We start from the raw sequence: 14,193 nt of genomic DNA, 5'->3' as shown, positions 1-14,193 counted from the left end.
CCTTATTTAGCCTATATTGTCTCATTTTGTTTATAAAGGGAAAAAATATATTACAAATATTCGATACTTACCCAAAGTGGTTTATGGATTATTTGCTTATATATTTTCGTACAGCTCAAGGATTGCTAACAGGAAACTGGTTCTTTAATGTCATTTATTGTTGTTTCCTTTTTTAGCTTGTTTTTTATCCGACACAGATCTAAGTTGTCCCCACCGATATCGCATCTGTCGGATCAGCATCTTCTAAAAATGGCAACCCTTCATCAAACAAGAATATCTTCTATGATTCTTGCCTTTATTAGAAGAATTCTTTCTCAGCCTTTATGAGCACGAAAAATGACTCTATAAATAGGGCTCTAAAGGCAGTGAGAAAAGTGAACTCTTTGGTGCATTATTTGTGAGCATAATTGTAATATTTGTGAGAGTTCCTTTTTGTATTCAAGATCATAAGTATTCACGTGATCTTGTTGAAATGTGTGTGTTTAGTTTTTAGCGGTGAGTTTATACCATGTTCATGAGTGAATACACATTGTAATTTGAACACAACGTTTATAGTCTTCGGGAGAAGATTTCTACAAGCCTTGCGTCGAGAGGATGCAAACACTCGCTGGCCATATTGAAGGGAGTTCAAGTGGTTGAGCGTTTCAATCAAAATCAGATTAGTGAAGAGAAGTACAACAAAGTTGCAGCAAATCTCAAGAGGGGGTCTTGTTTTGTTTAAGTCAATGTTTTTGTACTTGTGATTCTTTATTAATTGATTTTATTCTCTGGGCGTGGCCCCAAGGAGTAGGTTATCCGAAAGAGTTTCTGAACCTTGTAAAAATTCGCAGTGTTCTTTATTGTTTTGCACTGTCTTTTTATTGTGTTCAGTTTCTGTCGTGACAAGTTTGGTTTCTGTCCCGACAGAACTGTAATCTGTGTAAACAGTTAATTACCATTCCGCACTTTAATTAATTCACATGGTTTAATTAATTTGGTAATTACTAAAAATGGAATTTCAATTGGTATCAGAGCAGGTCACTCATTTCTGAGTGTGATATTGGTTTATTCCGTTTGTTGTTCTTGTTCTTGCAATGTCTTTTTTCATAGAAGGAGGTTCCATAAATCGCCCCCCCTTTACTCAACGATTCAAACTATCCATACTGGAAAGTTAGAATGAGAGCCTTTATCAAATCTCAAGATGAAAAGGCTTGGAGAGCTGTTTTAAGTGGATGAACTCCTCCAGCAGAAAGCGAAGATATAACTAAGGTAAAATCTGAACTTAAATGGATTGATGCTGAAGATAAACTGTCCAGTTACAACGATAAAGCATTACATGCTATTTTTAATGGTGTTGGTGAAGGTTACATTAAATTGATTTCTTCATGTGTTTCAGCCAAAGATGCTTGGAAAATTCTTCAAACTCAATTTGAAGGAACTGCTGATGTCAAGCGTTCTAGGCTTGTTATGCTCACAACAAAATTTGAAAATTTGAAAATGAATGAAAATGAAACCCTCACTGAATTTTATGAGAAATTGTCAGATATTGCTAGCGAATATTTTGCTCTTGGTGAAAAACTTGAAGAGAATGTTTTGGTTCGAAAAATTGTTAGAGTTCTCCCTAACATGTTTCAGACAAAGCTAACTGCAATTAAAGAAGCAAAAGATCTGGACAAAATAAAAGTAAAGGAACTGATGGGTTCACTTTGAACTAAACCAACAAATTAGACAAAAAGGTAAGACAGAGGAAATCAAGGAAAAATCTATTGCCTTGAATTCTTCTAAAGAAAAGAAGGAAAGTTTGAATGATGAGGATGATGAGATGGCTCTGTCGACAAAAAATTTCCAAAAATACATAAAGAAATTGGGAAACAAAAAGGCCATATCCAAAAACCTAAAAGGTAATTTTTCTAAACCCTTTGAGACTAATAAAAAGGGTATTCAGTGCAGGGAATGTGAAGGATTTGGACACATTCAATCTGAGTGTGCAAATACCTTAAAGAAAAAGAATGTCATGATAGCCACATGGAGTGATCAAGACTCTGAACAGAGTGATGATGAGGAAAATAGTGTTGCCTTAACCTCTGTTCACAAAGGTATTGTTTTCTCTTCAGTCGATTACAAGGATGTGTTATGCCTTAATAATTCTGTTCAGAATAATGAGAATTCTGACAGTGATTCTGATGATTCTGACTTAGATGAGGAGTCATTAAAAGAGTCTTATAAAATAATGTATGATCAATGGCTGAAAGTGTGTTATGAGAATCGTCTAATGGCTAGCAATAATAAAAATTTTGTTGAAAAAATTGAAAAAACTTGAGATGATTATTGCTTCAAAAAATGATGAAATTATAGCTTTGAATAGAGAAATTGAGTTTTTGCAAAAAGGTGTCAAAATGCTTAATCCTAGATCTGGAATTTTGGATGATATTCTTTCTGTAGGAAAAAAGGTTGGTGACTACAGTGGATTAGGATCTAATGGATCTGAGTCCTCAAGAAAAACGATTTTTGTAAAATCTATGAATTATCAGTCTGTTGTGCCAACTAATCGTGTTGCAGGAACAAGTCACTCTGCTGAGAGCACAAAGTTTTCATCTGTTGCAACAGATCTACAACTAAAGAAAATTTCTCCAAAAAGAAACATTGAACATTTTGTATCAGTTTGTCATTTTTGTGGGATGAAAGGACACATAAGACCTAAGTGTTTTTCTCTGTTAAACTTGTTCAAAAAGAATTATGATAAACACTTTGGTAGTATGAATCAATTCTTGACCAAAAGAAATTCAAAATAAAAAACAATATGGGTCAAGAAAGTTAACTCTGTTTGCTTGGCTACTTTTACCTGTCACAAAATGCATGCATCTAGTTCATGGTACTTTGATAGCGGTTGTTCAAGACATATGACAGGTAATGCCAACATACTTACCAACTTCAAATCCTTGAAGTGTGGAGTAGTAACATTTGGGGATGGAATGACAAGAAATATTTGAGGTAAAGGTACTCTAAACATTGAAGGGTTACTGAAACTGAAAAATGTGCTTCTTGTTGATGGGCTGAAAGCCAACTTAATTAGCATAAGTCAAATTTGTGACTAAGGTTTTTATGTTAATTTTTCACATGATGAGTGTAATGTTTTAAATCAAAATGGTGATATTGTTCTCAAAGGTTCTCGTTCTTTGAATAATTGTTACACTCTCACACAAAAATTCACATGTCATGCATCTTCATCAAGTTTTAATATTACTGACTTGTGGCATGAAAAACTTGGTCATATAAATTTAAAAAACTTGAAAAAGATTGCTAATGTAGGTCTCATCCGTGGTATACCCAAGCTGGGTAAAGAATCGCTTGGTAAGTGTGAATCATGTCAATTGGGAAAACAGTTGAAAATTTCCCATAAAGCATTATCTGATATTAATACTTCAAATGTGTTAGAATTATTGCATATGGATCTCATGGGCCCTATACAAGTTGAAAGTATTAATGGTAAGAGATACATTTTTGTATGTGTGGATGATTTTTCTAGATTTACTTGGGTAGATTTCTTAAGAGAAAAATCAGATACTTTTGAAGCTTTTCAAACTCTATGTACAAGATTGAGAGTTGAAAAAAATTGTAACATTGGAAAAATTGTACGAATAAGGAGTGACCATGGTAAGGAGTTTGAAAATTCTGTTTATGATGAATATTGTAAATCTTTTGGAATTTTGCATGAATTTTCTGCTCCCAAAACTCCTGAACAAAATGGGGTAGTGGAACGGAAAAATCGTACCTTGCAGGAAATAGCCAGAGTTATGCTTAATAGCAAAAATCTCACAAAGAAATTGTGGGCTGAAGCAATTAATACAACTTGTTACACAATTAATCGTGTTTTTCTGCGTTCAGGTACAAATAAAACTCCTTATGAAATCTGGAAAGGTAGAAAACCCAATGTCAATTATTTTCATGTTTTTGGGTGTCTGTGTTATATTCTTAGAGATCGTGAGAATTTGGATAAATTTGATGCCAAAAGCGATATGGGAGGTTTTCTTGGTTACTCCACCAATAGTAGGGCTTATCGTGTCTATAACATGAGAACCCAAACTATTATGGAATCAGCTAATGTGGTTATAGATGATTTAAAAGATTTTTCTGAGTACTCCCATGAGGAGGAAATTGACAGGCTCATTGTTGTTCAACATCACAAAGAAATGGCAGATCTGACAACACAACCTTCGGAGGGGACAACAGCCACTGCTGACGTATCAAACGCCGATTCTGTCGAAACAACAACTGGGCAAACAGAGAAGGAAAATCCAGTTACTTCCTCTAACTCCATTCAAAATGAACAATCAACCAGAGTAAAAAAGAATCACCCTTCTGACCTTATTTTGGGAAATCTTGAAGAGAGTATGGTCACTCGAAAGAGGTATGTAAATTTGGTTCAATTTGTTTGTTTTACTTCTACTTTGGAACCAAAAAATGTGAAGGATGCCTTAAATGATGAATCATGGATCAATGCTATGCAAGAAGAGCTAGATCAATTCACAAGGAATGAGGTATGAATTCTTGTCCCTAGACCGAGTCATACCAATGTTATAGGTACAAAGTGGATATTTAAAAACAAAACTGATGAATTTGGGACCATAATAAGAAATAAAGCTAGACTAGTTGCACAGGGGTACACTCAAGTTGAAGGAATTGATTTTGATGAGACATTTGCCCCTGTTGCAAGACTTGAATCCATATGATTATTACTAGCTATTTCATGTGTTCTTGGTTTTAAATTATTCCAAATGGATGTAAAATCCGCCTTTTTAAATGGATTTTTGAATGAAGAAGCTTATGTGGAATAGCCCAAAGGGTTTGAGGATCCTTACAATCCTAATCATGTTTTTAAATTGCAAAAAGCTTTGTATGGGCTGAAACAAGCCCCACGGGCTTGGTATGAGAGACTAACTCATTTTTTGGTCTCAAAGGGGTACAAGAGAGGGGGAGTAGACAAAACACTGTTCATAAAAAATGTTGATGAAAATATTATGATAGCATAAATCTATGTTGATGATATAGTGTTCGGTTCTACTAATGATTCTCTAGTGCAGGAATTTGTGAAACAAATGCAGGAAGAGTTTGAGATGAGCATGGTAGGAGAACTCAATTTCTTCCTAGGACTTCAAGTGAAGCAGTCTGATGAAGGAATTTTCATTTCACAAAGCAAGTATGCAAGAAGTCTAGTGAAAAGATTTGGACTCGATGCATCTAAACCTGCTAAAACTCCCATGGGTACTACGGTCAAATTGTCTAAAGATGAAAATGGGAAGAAAGTTGATCCAACTCTTTAGAGGAGTATGATTGGGAGTCTCCTTTACTTAACGGCAAGTCACCCTGACATCAGTTATAGTGTTGGAGTGTGTGCTCGTTTCCAAGGGAACCCCATGGAGTCTCATGTGACTGTTGTAAAAAGAATTATTCGTTACATCAATAATACTCTTGATTTAGGCATTTGGTACCCCAAAGAAACAAATTCTAACCTTGTGTGTTATAGTGATGCAGATTGGGCAGGAAACACTGATGATCGCAAAAGCACAAGTGGTGGTTGTTTTTACTTAGGAAACAATTTGGTCTCCTGGCATAGTAAAAAAACAAAACTCCATCTCCTTGTCAACAACTGAAGCTGAGTACATTGCTGCTGGAAGCTGTTGTACTCAACTTTTGTGGATGAAACAAATGTTGGCAGACTATGGGTTTGATATTAAAACTTTAACCATTTTTTGTGATAATACAAGTGCTATTAATATCTCAAAAAATCATGTTCAGCACTCTCGCACCAAACATATTGACATTCGTCATCATTTTATTAGGGAACTTGTTGAAAACAAAACGTTGATTTTAGAATATGTTGAGACTAACAAACAAATTGCAGATATCTTTACTAAAGCCTTAGACACGGTCAGATTTGATTCCCTCAGGAAATCCTTGGGTGTTTGTTTTATTTGAAATTGCCAATAAATTGATTATCTTGCCTTGCATATGTGTTTTTGTAAATCTCTTGTCCTGATTGGAAGAAATTTGATGAGCATATTTTTTGTATTTTAGAAAATGATCGTTATAAGTCCTATACTTTGTTGGAATAAAAAACCATATTTGAAAAATTATAAACCATCCAATTCATATTTGATCAAATCATTATCATTGTATGAGCATTCCTAATCCAGTTTCTTTTTCAGGCTCCATTTTGGAAAACGAACTACCTATACTGATGTGTGAAAGCCGACATTGAGTAAGTTGGTACCAGGTAATTAGCAATTATATTGGAGGATACTCTACCAGTGTAAAGGGCTACCATCAGTATAAGAGTTATAGCCTCCATTATGGTTACAATATGAAAAAAAGGCTAAAATCGCCAAATATGGGCAATGACCCTAGCTTTAAAAGGCCAAAAAGAAACGCCAAATTGATTACACATGCACACACACATGCCTGTTGACTAGACTGTGTAAGTTGGCTGTAAGACTCATACATATAATGAATTGATTCAAATATGTTTTGTGATTGGTATATTTTTCGAATTATGGTCTCTTAGTATTTGATTTATAACTCATTTCTCTAATTTGTGAAAAATATGGTTATCTTGTTTCTTTTGAACAGGACTTGGAATTTACATGGACACATATGGTATGGCAATCTACACTCTATTTTCAGCAATTTTTTAATAAAAAAATTAATAAAAAAATTTGAAAAATAAAATCTATTATCTACCGTGTACTTAAAAAAAGGTTTGAAAAAATAATTGAGCAATTTATTTGTTTTATCTCAATATATTCTAAAAAATTTCAAAAAGTTTCCAATTGTTAGGTGTGAAAGAATTTGTTTTAAAAATGAGATATTTTGGCATTTATCACTCAAAATCCGGTTACCCATTTTTGAACTTGCCCCATTTGTGTACCGAATACTTTATATATTCGGAGTCCCTTTGGTTGTTTTTATAATCAGTGTTTTCTTGTTAAATCTCTCACATATAACCGAAGTGTTTAGGGTTTTTTCTTTGTGTGTTTCACTTGTTTCTCCCTTAGCAGCCATGAAGACTCGAGGCCGTGGTTCATCCTCCAAATCCGTGAAGTCTCAGTAGGAGAAAATTCCTGAATCAGTTCCCTCTGTCACTCCTTCGGTCCCAACATCAATCCCTGCTGTCTCTCCTACTCCAGGCCATCGTTCTAAAACCACAGCAAGAAAGAAGGGTCTTGCTCTTTCAGGTCCCATAAGTTCATCTGTTCTTGGTGCTTCTAGCAAAGGAGATACGTTCCCGAATTTGGATGCTAAGCCAATCCCAGCCTCGGCGGTTTCACTCGCCTCTCCTGAAGGTCAAATAAAAGTCAAACCGGCCTTGGCAACTAGTCAGTCCAAATCTATTTCCACTGAAGCTATGTCTGATCCATCTGATCATGATTTAGAATCCTCGCTATCTCCTGATGTGTTGACACCCAAGGCAAAGGGCAAACGTAAGACCAAAGCTGTTGAAACGAAGAAAGGGAAGAAGGCCAAAGTGGCTCATTCTAAAGGTACCAGCTCCATGTCTGATTCATCTCCTTTATCTCGTTTTAAATTAAAGGCCAAAATCAACCCTCCTCCATGCACCTCATCGGAGGATGTCTCTCCCGAGACGGAAGACTCTCAGCCTGAGTTAGACCCTTCCTTGACCGAGCCAAATCCTGAAGTTCCTCTTGATGATTTGGCTGAGGAGACTGAATCTGAAGAAGACCCATCTGAAGCCTCTCCTGTTGCATCTGACCCAAAAGGCACCACTCCATTGGCATTTTCCCGAATTGTCTTCCAAACTTGCGAAGCAAAAAGGTGCTCCTGTCCGTACCTCAGGTTCTTTCAAAGCCCATTCTCTTACATTATGTTTTAATGATAATGAGAAGAACATGCAATTTTATCACCATCGTCATTTTATAAGTGAGCACAATTTTCTTTTTGCTCCTCATCGTGTTTTTGGGGTATTGCTTACTTTAGAGGAAAGAGGTTGGTTGCGATCCTAATCTGGGTTTGTGCCTCGGGTTGTTAAAGAATTTTATGCAAATTTGAATGATGAGTTATTAGACCAATCTTCTTTTATGTTCCATCAAGTTTATGTTAGGGGTCATTGGTATAAGTTTATCCCGTCTGAAATTGCTAAGGCCCTCAATCTCGTCCCTGTTGAGATTGATGATTCTATTGAATTTGCAAAGGACCAAGTTTTGTCTGAATTGGTTGGTCAAGCTATGGTGTGGGAACCAAGCACCTCTCTTCGGGTCACGGATCTCAATCATTATTATGGTGCTCTTTTCAAATTCGCCATGTTTAATTGGATGCCTACCACACATTCCTCCACCATCACTCAAGACATGGCCTTTCTATTGTTCAAAATTGGTACTGGAGTCGCCATAGATCTTGCAGCTGTAATTTTTGACCAAATCATGTCTTTAAGTGGTGCCAAGCGCAAGGGGCAACACTTGATGTTTCCACAAGTCATTTACAAACTTTTGGACTCTCAACGTCCGTTGAAGAAGTCCCATGAGACCTTGACTTCTCCCTTGGTTGGTCCCACCTATACTGTCAAAGATCATCATGCTCCATCCACAGCTCGGAAAGTCAAAGGAATTAATCTTGCTGGTCCTGCTTCTGGCAGTGTTGTGCCCGACTCTCCTGCTGTCCCGACTGATCTTGCTGCTGTCCAAACAGGGGTTACAAGTCTTTCTGACCGGTTCTCTCTAATGGAGGAGACTCAGCACAACATTCTCGCTTCATTGGCCATTCTCAATGCATCCAACTCTCCTGCCCCATGATGATCCCAGTACCTTTGCTCTATTTTTCTTTTGTTAGTTGTACAAGAACACTTATTGTGTCTATCTTTTGGTTTCATTTCCTTGTTCTTTCATTTACTTGTACTTTTGTCTTTCTTTGGCATTTTTTTTCAGACAATGAGGGGGAGAGAGTAACTCTATTTTTTGGCATTTTGATTATGTTGACCTGTTGTTTCATATTGATTTTTGTTAACTGTGCTTTGGTTATCTATCGCAGGGGGAGTCATTTTTTGATCATTTTGTGACTCTTTTGAATTTTAGCACTTACTTGTGTTTTGCAGGGATCTTTTAAAAATAGATATTCCTTGTCTATAAAATTGCCAAAGGGGGAGATTGTAAATCCTATAATTGGCATTTTTCTTAAAAGATCAAATTAGTTGAATTAGTTGTTTCCCTTTATTATAATTTTCGGAATTGTTTGGTTTCCTTTATTACAATTTTCAGAAATCCACTTTCCCTTTTTGTGAATTTTGGACAATAATGCGCTTCCTTATTTAGCCTATATTGTCTCATTTTGTTTATAAAGGGAAAAAATATATTGCAAATATTCGATACTTACCCAAAGTGGTTTATGGATTATTTGCTTATATATTTTCGTGCAGCTCAAGGATTGCTAACAGGAAACTGGTTCTTTAATGTCATTTATTGTTGTTTCCTTTTTTAGCTTGTTTTTTATCCGACACAGATCTAAGTTGTCCCCACCGATATCGCATCTGTCGGATCAACATCTTCTAAAAATGGCAACTCTTCATCAAACAAGAATATCTTCTATGATTCTTGCCTTTATTAGAAGAATTCTTTCTCAGCCTTTATGAGCACGAAAAATGACTCTATAAATAGGGCTCTAAAGGCAGTGAGAAAAGTGAACTCTTTGGTGCATTATTTGTGAGCATAATTGTAATATTTGTGAGAGTTCCTCTTTGTATTCAAGATCATAAGTATTCACGTGATCTTGTTGAAATGTGTGTGTTTAGTTTTTAGTGGTGAGTTTATACCATATTCATGAGTGAATACACATTGTAATTTGAACACAACGTTTATAGTCTTTGGGAGAAGATTTCTACACGCCTTGCGTCGAGAGGATGCAAGCACTCGCTGGCCATATTGAAGGGAGTTCAAGTGGTTGAGCGTTTCAATCAAAATCAGATTAGTGAAGAGAAGTACAACAAAGTTGCGGAAAATCTCAAGAGGGAGTCTTGTTTTGTTTAAGTCAATGTTTTTTTTACTTGTGATTCTTTATTAATTGGTTTTATTCTCTGGGCGTGGCCCCAAGGAGTAGGTTATCCGAAAGAGTTTCTGAACCTTGTAAAAATTCGCTGTGTTCTTTATTATTTTGCACTGTCTTTTTATTGTGTTCAGTTTCTGTCGTGACAAGTTTGGTTTCTGTCCCGACAGAACTGTAATCTGTGTAAACAGTTAATTACCATTCTGCACTTTAATTAATTCACATGGTTTAATTAATTTGGTAATTACTAAAAATAAAATTTCAGTATTGAAATCATAAATCATGCATAGGATGGCCAATCCAATACATGTAATAAGCACAAATATGAATAAATCACACATCAACAGAAGAAAAATATTGAAATTACATTAATCCATAAAAAGCTTCAGACAATCTCCATTAAAAACCCTAAATTGGGCTTTAGTGCACAATCTCCATTAAAATTTTCATAATCAAATCCATAAAAGACATAGTAAAATTAGAAAATAAAAAGAGTATAGAAGCAACTAGATTCGGGGTTGTGACAATTACTCCAAAGCTTGATCTCCAATTCTCTCTTTGTTGTTTTCTCAAGTTCTAAAAGAGATCCCCTCTGAAAATCGCAATTTTTCTAATTAAAAATGATGAGCTAATAATTTTCTCCCCCAATTCCTAAAATGCCCTTCTTTAAATGGAAAATTCGTAAATCGTACGAAAGATAGCGCCGCGGCTGTAATGGACACTAGCGCCACGACCCTAATTGGATATCCTGCATTGAACACTTTTAAGCCCGGTTTAGCACTTATTCTCCACATTCCATTCCATTTGAACTATTCTTGTTCTTAAACCTGAAATCAAGAAAAACAATTGTAAATCTGCTCCAAAAACACGCAAATACAACAATAAAACATGAATCATGACACTTAGAAAGTAGGCTAAAAATAGCCTAACATATATCCAATATACGATCAAAGCATGTAAAAAATTAAAATTATTCAATTCAAACTAATTCTATCTGTAATTATATGTCATCATTAACAAGCATGGCCTTATAATATATTATAGAGAGAAGATTTATAAGATCTCTGAAAAAAAAGGGGGGGCTAGTTTAAATAAACATTGAATACTTGAAGAACCACTGTCGTTATCTTCTTGCCACATACACAATAGGTGTACGTTTTAGGTTTTTTAACAAGGAATTGTTCTACAAATACATACATTCGTTTTAGTCAAGTTTTTAAACAAACTTTTATAATTGATAGAATGCTATTTATAATAATTAGGATAATGCTATTTAAATACGTACACGATGTATTGCCTATATATTAACATATTGATGACATGATCCTTTTCTTAAAAAAAAAAATTAATTACTAAAAACAAAAAGTTAATAGAGACAGAAATCCCTTATCAATCTTGGTTCAAAAAATTTAACCTATTAAAAGCTATACTTTCATCCGAAATATATAAAATCCTAAAGTAAAGATTTAATATCCATGGACAAAGTGATGAGAGATCATGCATGATTTATTTGTAGTTAGCAGATACATCATATTCGGCCATGAGATCATCAAAATTCTAGAAATTTTCAAAAAGTTGGATTATAAAGTGAAGCTTGTGAACACTATATAGGCTTTTCTTTGCCATATTTTGGATGATTAAATCTTATTATTATTGATGCTTGGCTTTTTATAATATATTACATATTAATTATTATTACCCATGTAATCTTTTTAAATATATATCATCCATATCAAAGATTCTCAAGAATTATTTTAGTACATCAGAAACGTGTGAAACCTTTCTTTTCAAGTGTGACATATGCATTGGCCGGTTGGGTATGATTTGGCATAATGATCTTAAGTCATATATTAAGTCTTCAGCACAACTAAAATAAAACATAGGGAGTTGTAAAGTGATATGTGAGTACTTTTTTATATTACTTAACACGCTTTTGTATGAATTAATAATAAATCATTTGGATAATTACAAAAGATTTGCAATTCATTTAGGCAATCAATAAAAATAGACAACACACATGCTTTATTTCATTATTTTTTGTTTATTTAATTAGCCTTTGAGGCGTACTAGGCACTAACCCAATTTATGACCTATATATATATATAAAAACTATATATTTTTGCTTACTTCATCACTATATCCCCTCTAAAAACAACGTTTGAGATTATTTTTTATGACACATTGTATATGAATTATCATGCATCCAATATTCTATTTCAATTAACTTTAGTGATTTTATGTATATATATATATATATAAGAAATATATAGACAAAAACAAGCCAATCTTAACAATGAATCATCACTGATCTTTTAGGAATATGTTATGATCAGAAGAAATTTAGTGTTTAGCTATAGACCAAAGAATAGCACTAAGTCTAGATCTACAAATACAAAATTTCTTACCCCTTACATTTTCTTTGGGACATAATTAAATGCAATTTGTTTATATTTTAAGCAAAAGTAATGATTCAACTGCATTATGTGACAATACATTCTTAGTCCTTTAGCATTGAAAAAGCAACTTAAATATATTACATATTATATATTATATACACACATGCTTAGTAGGAAGAGAGAATATTAACTTAAACAAAATGGTTTATCTACAAGTGAAAAGGATAGGCATATATATATATGGTGAAGCCTGCCTAAAAGATAAGACACCAAAAGTATATATTTTTGTAAATATATATATATATATATATCACAGATAAAAAGGGACCATTGAGAGAGTACTACTAAAAGATATGATGATGATTAAAGAGAGGAAAATGAGTAGAGGTGCACCAAATAGGAGCTTTGCTTTATCTCACCTAGTGCTTTTAGCCTGTTTGTAGTAATAGGCTGCATCAATTTTTATTTTTGGATTATGAAATATGGAGAGATTTAAACCAGTGATTAAGCAGATTTCTTTTGGTGGGATCATCTTATATAAGTGATTCCAAGAAGATAATATAATTTTTTTTTTTAAAAAATTAAAAATCGAACAAAATTAGAGAGAAAAAGGGGTGATGGCCCTATGCAAAAAAGTTATGATCTGTGATATATATGCGGGTTTATTAATTATTATTGTTTTACACCTTTTGGTGCAAGATATGTATGTATATATATTTTTATATATATGATGATGATTTTTTTTTTGGATTTATTCTGACGTGTGTATAAATTCCAAAGTGGAGAAACTGATGACCTAGCTAGCCAAGAGGATTAGCAAATACACACTCAAACATGCTTCACATTCTAGTACAATGAAAAATGGGATCTCACAAAGTGTTTTTTAAGAGGCTCATGATTTAACGAATGAAAATCTTGTTATGTGATTATATATACATATAAACATATATTTATATATGTATTGATTTTGGAGCTTAATTCCGAAGATAAGTATCCTAGATATTAATTAGAATAGGACATATATAGATAAGTACATTATATACTCCCATTTATTATGAAAAATTTCATGTTATGTAATATTTTTTAATATGCTCACATAAAGATTCATCCCACTAATGTGCTCCCTATTTTATTTTGGACAAAAATACTCATTTCATTTAAAAACAGGCCTAAATATATCAGATTCAACATCACACACATTTCTCTTTTTCTCTCCCCCCTTTATCCATCACTCATGACCACCACAACCTCCCCATGGAGGCAAAGCACCACCTCCCCACATTGTCGCCGATAGTACTACCGTCCTTTTCATTGGCGCCGCCACCTTCCATCACCATTGAAGCACCCTATTGAATCTTTCTATTCATTTTTTTTTATGTTTTAATGATTCAAAATGCAATTATCAAATTAATATGTTATACATACAAATTTTAAGATTTTACATGATCTAATTTTGTAGATCTCGAAACAATAGCAAAATTAAAAAAAAATTACCTTAAACAGACATTTGAATAAAAAGATATGAACCTAAAAAAATTTCGTCAAATTTCAGTGCAGAGAATCGAAATTGCATCAATTTTGCATCAAAAAAAATATCGTTTTGGCCATAAATCAAGTTTTCATGATTGCATCGTAAAAACATCGAAACATCATCAATTTTGCATCGAGAAAGCATTGATTTTGCATCGAAAAAAAATATATCATTTTGGCCAAAAATAAAGTTTTCATGATTGCATTTTAGGAGTATTTTAATGTTAGGAGTATATTTGTA

This window comes from Humulus lupulus, chromosome 3 (assembly GCF_963169125.1).
Source record: "Humulus lupulus chromosome 3, drHumLupu1.1, whole genome shotgun sequence".
In the NCBI taxonomy this organism is placed as follows: Eukaryota; Viridiplantae; Streptophyta; class Magnoliopsida; order Rosales; family Cannabaceae; genus Humulus; species Humulus lupulus.
This window is presented reverse-complemented; position numbering follows the sequence as displayed.